Source organism: Pseudochaenichthys georgianus, chromosome 20 (genome assembly GCF_902827115.2).
Source record: "Pseudochaenichthys georgianus chromosome 20, fPseGeo1.2, whole genome shotgun sequence".
In the NCBI taxonomy this organism is placed as follows: Eukaryota; Metazoa; Chordata; class Actinopteri; order Perciformes; family Channichthyidae; genus Pseudochaenichthys; species Pseudochaenichthys georgianus.
Window position 1 is genome coordinate 15,110,413 of NC_047522.1, and position 6,087 is coordinate 15,116,499.

Consider the following 6,087-nt stretch of genomic DNA (forward strand, 5'->3'; position numbering starts at 1 on the left):
TTAGCCAATAACCAACCAAGGTAACCCCCCCCGCCACCGACCTCATCACCTGAATCCGGGGTTACGTACTGTAACCCAGCTTCTATGAGTATAGTCGCAGCCCTCTAAGGCTATCGCTATAGGGTAATCCCTCTGCACGTGTGCAGCACTGACAGACTTAATCCACGCCCGTGGGCCCCACCTACGGACTCACTGCCGTATAAATAGGAAGTAGTCCCTACAATCTGCTTCCACACAAACAGCTTTTCTTCAGCTATTCGCGGAGCCAGTGGGGCCCGAACCTTAGAGAGCTGCGCCTATACTCATAGAAGCTGGGTTACAGTATGTAACCCCAGTCTATTTCGTATAAGGCTTCGCCCTCAAAGGCTATCACTATTGGGTTAAGGGCGAAGCAGGATGTAGTCTACGCCCCACTGGTCCGTCCGTTACCAGAAGCACAAAACACACCTACTCAATTAATAACCCATGTCCATTTCGCCATGCGTAAATGGAGCATCACATTCCCAGGGAATATAGCATTTAAAAAATGAATATTCTCCATACGGGAAATAAGGTATAGGCTAAATAGGCTACCTGTCGTTTATAAAAAGTAGAGACCAAAGTCCCACTTGTTAAAACCATCAAAGAGGGGGAAAAGGGCAGCTCTCTAAGTGCCGACAGGCAGGAGAGAGGGCACGCAGTTGAGTCCCCGACATTACTCACTCTGACAGGACACTCAGTACTGAGTGTGTCAGCGAGGAATGGGAGACATCCCTCAAAATAAACACGAATAAAAGAACAGGGGGAAGACCAAGATGCAGCAGTGCAAATGTCCTCCACTGTCATTCCTCCGTGCAACGCAGTGGAGGAGGAAATTCCTCTGGTGCCGTGCGCTTTGATGTTCTCCGGGGGATCCAACCCAGAGGAGAAATATGCCTGTGACACAGCCTCACACAGCCCGTGTGACAGGCGCTGTGCCGACAGAGGCTACCCTATTGAGCGCTCTCTGTAATGCACAAACAGACGCTGGGAACTGCGTAAAGCAGCCGTGCGTGCAATATAGCATGACAGCGCGCGCAAGGGACGGAGGAGATGAGATGTGGCTTCCTCCTCTGATGTGTGAGGAGGAGGAAAGAAGCCATCCAAAGGTATCCCTCTCGATCTAAAAGAGCTTGTGATCACCTTTGGCATAAAAGCCGGGTTAGGGCGCAAAACAGCTGAACTACCATCTCCTTGGATCTGGAGACATGACGGAGCCACAGAGAGAGCAGACAAATCACTCACCCTTTTAGCTGATGTCAGAGCCAAGAGCAGAGCTACTTTGGCTGACAAGAACTTTAGGGGGACCTGATTTAAAGTTTCAAATGGAGCTTTACTCAGTGTGCGTAACACTAAAGCCAAAAACCCATTGAGGCGTCAAAGCGCGTGACACAGGTCTGAGTCTCTGTGCTCCCCGTAGAAAACGTTTTGTCAGCGGGTGACTAAACACCGTCCTGACCCCAAACCTACGTGGCAAGATCAAATGGCAGCAGCATATGTTTTTACCGTGCTATACGCCAATTCCTGTCCAGAACGACAGCACGAGGCAGGGGGCCCAACGGGGTCCAGGCTTTTCCCTGCACACCACACGGAACGCTGTCCATTTGACGGTGTAGGATGTGTGTTCAGCAACTGCGCTGATCGAACACCTCCCTGGCGATTTATGTAGGCCACCGCTGCTTTGTTGTCTGTTTGAATCAACATATGTTGTTGTACAGCAACGGAACGAAGTGCTGGAGCACTTTCCATACGGAGAGTAATTCCAGCACGTTTATATGGAGAGACATGTGACCCGGCCACTGTCCCCCCACTGCCTGCGACATGCACGTTCCTCAGCCTGCGAGAGATGCGTCTGTGAACACTGCGGTGTGTGACGTCACTCTGCTCAGGGGCACCCCCACTGACAGGACGTGGAGATTTTTCCAGTAGGTCAAATCCAAAACCACAGAAGGAGGAATGTACACCATGCACAGGGTCGATGCACAGGCGAATAAACCACCTCTGGAGTCTCCTCACTATGAAGGAGACCCAGGGGAATCACCACGTGACCAGCTGATATCATGTCAGTAGTAGTAATGATGCCACTTTCGTCTCATTAGTATGCATGAAAAAGTGACTGGTAGACACGCCCCCAATTATGCAAATGAGCTAAGTCCCGCCTCCCATTGCGAGATCCTTTGATGTGATTGGGTACATTTATGTTAATGAGCTAAGTCCCGCCTCCAATTGTTCGAGATCCTTTTGATGTGTGTTATAACAGGTAGGTGTGAAATGCCCCCCTGTGTAGTGCCTTTGTTGTTTAGTTCTTTGATGTATTGATTAAGATAGTTCCCATTACATTAATTACATCAAAAGCAGAATAAGATTGAAACATTCAATCACAATGGTTGATACAGACAACCACAATAGAAAAATCATCTCTCTTCAGTGTTTGATTTATTTTGTCAAAAAGCACAATAAAACACATGCAATACAAAAATATAATAGTAAAATATATGTTTCAAAAACAAGATCTTTTATCATTTATCACTCAGTTAATCTCATTCATCAAACACAAATTCAAAATCAGCTTACATCTTAAAGATATACTTCAAGGCAATTACTTATTAAAACACAATTAGAATTTAGGATTATAAGAAATCCAATTGAGGTATAAAATCAGAATCATGAGAGATCCAGTTAAGATTCCCAGTTAAGGTATAAATTCACAGTGATGAATCGATCAATCTGTAATCTGTAAAGTGACAGTGTCCTCAATCTTTAACATTGCATTATGTTTACTTCAATACGCTTATTCAAGAGTAAGGCACTTTACTACATACATTTTATTCAAATACATTTGTTCAAAATCTGAAAAGGAAAAGTCAGACATTTTATTGTAACAACCTGAGGAAGGAAAAATCAAAACATCTGTTCTTTATTCAAGGAAAAATCAAAACATCTATTCGTTTGAAACCGTCAGGCAGGTAATTTTTTATTTACTGTATCAACAATGAGAGAGACTAAGCCCTCGTACTGTAAAGGTTGCTCAGAGTCTATGGGTAGGAAAAGGTGTACCAATCCTCAGCCTCATCGCTAATTCTGGATGCTATGTCCAGCTCACTAAACCAGCTTTCGTGAAAGGAATTGGGCTAAACATAGGAGAATGCATAGATTCTGGCACATTTTGGCACAGCCAACAGTTGCTAATATTGCGTTCATGTGCGTAGTCTAACATTAAACTTACTGCAGAATTAGTTTTAGTTCGTTTAAAAGGAGTGATTAAGGCCTTTTTGAAAAATCTACATCACCTGCTGAGTATTTAAGTGGAGTGGATAGAACATTTGTTTTTCTATCTAAATTTAGCATGCAGTAGCACCTGGATTGGGAACCTGGTAATCTGGTTTCCTTGTTGTACATTTTACCTGGTAATGATTAAGGATAGTAACATTGTCTGTTATAATATTAGAAATATCTTATTGTTCAATACCTTATAAATCTGAAAATATCAATTAATTTATTTTGTTTAGTGTGAAAGTGTAATCTGATCTGACAAAATATATTTGTCACCACTATTTAACACATATCTGTTCATCAGAAAAATAAAAACAATCATTAATTGTACATCTGTAATCATCTGGTCATTCAATTCAAATGTTATCTTTGTACAAGAGCTAGAAGAACATGTCGTCCTGACTCGTTCTCCTCCTTTCTTTATGACACAGAGTGTCTGGTGTGTAAAGGCATCCTGATACTGTAGATTAGCACTGAGGTGCTAATTGGCTCAAAATTCTTCTTCACCAGAGCACCATATTTCAAACCCCCCCCCAATTGCTCTGCTTTTTGTGGCTCATTCAGTGAGCACTTTATGATCTCCCAGTGAGAGGCTCATCTGCCTGCATTCCTTCTGCTATCTGCTTGAGAGCAGTGCCTATTCCAAGTGGCACATCCAGATGCCCCGCCCCGTGATGGGAGATGTTTAGGAAGAAATCTGCCCCTCCAAGAAACATGGAACCTCTGAAGCCATCGTTCGTCCTGCAGAGTTGTCTGAGCAGAAAGATGAAGAAGCATCCCATCCCATCAGAAAGTTGAAGATTAGAATCCTCTCATCTCGAAAGACCTCGTGCCTCCTTGCCCGTGGCTGGGGGTGCCCTCTGCAGCCGGAGAGTGTGATCCTCTCTCTCTGACCCTTGGCCTTCAGAGCTGTCCTAGTTATTGGGTTAACACTTGATAGGGATGTTTTCCTGAGTGCAGACAACTCAAGGTAATGGATTAGCACATTATCATTTAATTACAAACATACAGTAGGATAGGCCCCTCAGAATTATTTGGGAGCCTTCCTGACACATGCACATGCATAAATGTAAGGTTTGTGTTAGTCATTTAACATGCAAGAATCATATACTCATCAGTCCAAAGCAGAGACATGTTATTTTAAGTTAAATGTGAGCTAGTCCCTGTGGATATAACCCCTTCTCATTGATTCTAAATGTTATATTAATTCACCATTTACCGTTTGGTAAAAGATTAGTTTATCAGGAGTACATTTCCTCTTCCATAAAACATAGGTTTGAGAAATGAATGTTTCAATATGAGATCAATTACTCAATATAATTGACTCTCCCCTCCCTTTTCTTACATATGTCACATAATGTAATAATAACGTAGGAGTCTATTTAAACATGGTATTGTCTATAAGCTATTAATCGAGAACTCAGTATCAGCATGCAACTTGCAAATAACTCTTCTCTATTTCCTATCCCTCTCTTATCCTCATCTCTCTATTCTCTCTTCCACATCCCTCTCTCATCCTCATCTCCCATCTCTCTCACATCTCTCTCTATTCTCTCTTACTTCTGTTAGATATGAAATAAAACATACGAGTCCATGTAAGCATGGTAGAGGTCATAATCCATCACTCGAGAAAAGTCAGTATCAGCTGTGCGCAACTAACAAAAACAATTGTGAGAAACATATATTATGCAGGAAATGCACACCTTTGTTAAAAAAAACAAAGCATAGCCGATTTGGGAGGAAAAGCTTCAACCCCTTTAACATCTGAGTTACCACTGAAGGCCTAGCATGAATGATAGTGGGGGTCTGAGGGTGTCATTACTGAGAAATTCAAAACCTTACATTTGAAAACAGGTTTGCATTCCTCCACTTAAAGGTGGGGTAGGTAAGTTTCAGAAACCGGCTCGAGATACACTTTTTGTTATATTCCATGGAATGCTCTTAACATCCCGATAGCAATGAATATCTGAAGTGCTTTGACAATAAATCCATACAAAAATGTCATCTGTAGAAGCCGTAATACTGTAAAAAGTACAACCAATCCATTTAGCCTACCTGCCTGTCAGCCTTCCATCGGGGCACAAACTTATCTCGTGCCCTCATTGGTCATGTGCACGTTCGTGTGTGTTGGGCTCTATAAGGAAGTGGCAGATTTTCTCCGGTTGTGTATTTTAAAATTCTAGCGATCTCGAGCCGGTTTCTCAAACTTACCTACCCCACCTTAAGGGTGACGTTATCATTGGAAACAATAAAAACAAACTATTTTGATATAGAATCTATAAATTGAATCGTTAGAGCAGAACAGAATGGTTGTATTTTTAGCCTATGCTCCGTGCAGCCTCTAGTTTCACCAGGTGGAAACATGGTCTATATAATGTAAATAAATGTAGAAGTAGACAGTAAGAGGCCTATACCAAAAATAGTAGGGGCTTTTCACAGCTTGCCAATCTTACAGGAATCCTCTACATAGCAGTAAGAATAGCCTTAAAAAAACAAACAAACCACTCCGTGGTAACGAGAGTCATATTTCTGACCCTTAGGCCCTAAGTGAAGCCGTTAGTCTCATCTGACTGACCCAAGGGTTTGGTGCTGGTGTGACAGTTCCAAGTGTTCAGAGCAGACATCAAGCTTTCAGTTCATGGCTCGGTGGGGGGGAAGCAGACCCATGTGAGACAGTATCAACGGCTTGTAAAGTTCAGTTTGAGGAATGTCATTCTCTCTGGGAGCAGGAAATGGTGTCCATTCTCGGACCAGACCATTAATGTCATGTAGAGCAGCCATAGCATCTCTGTGACT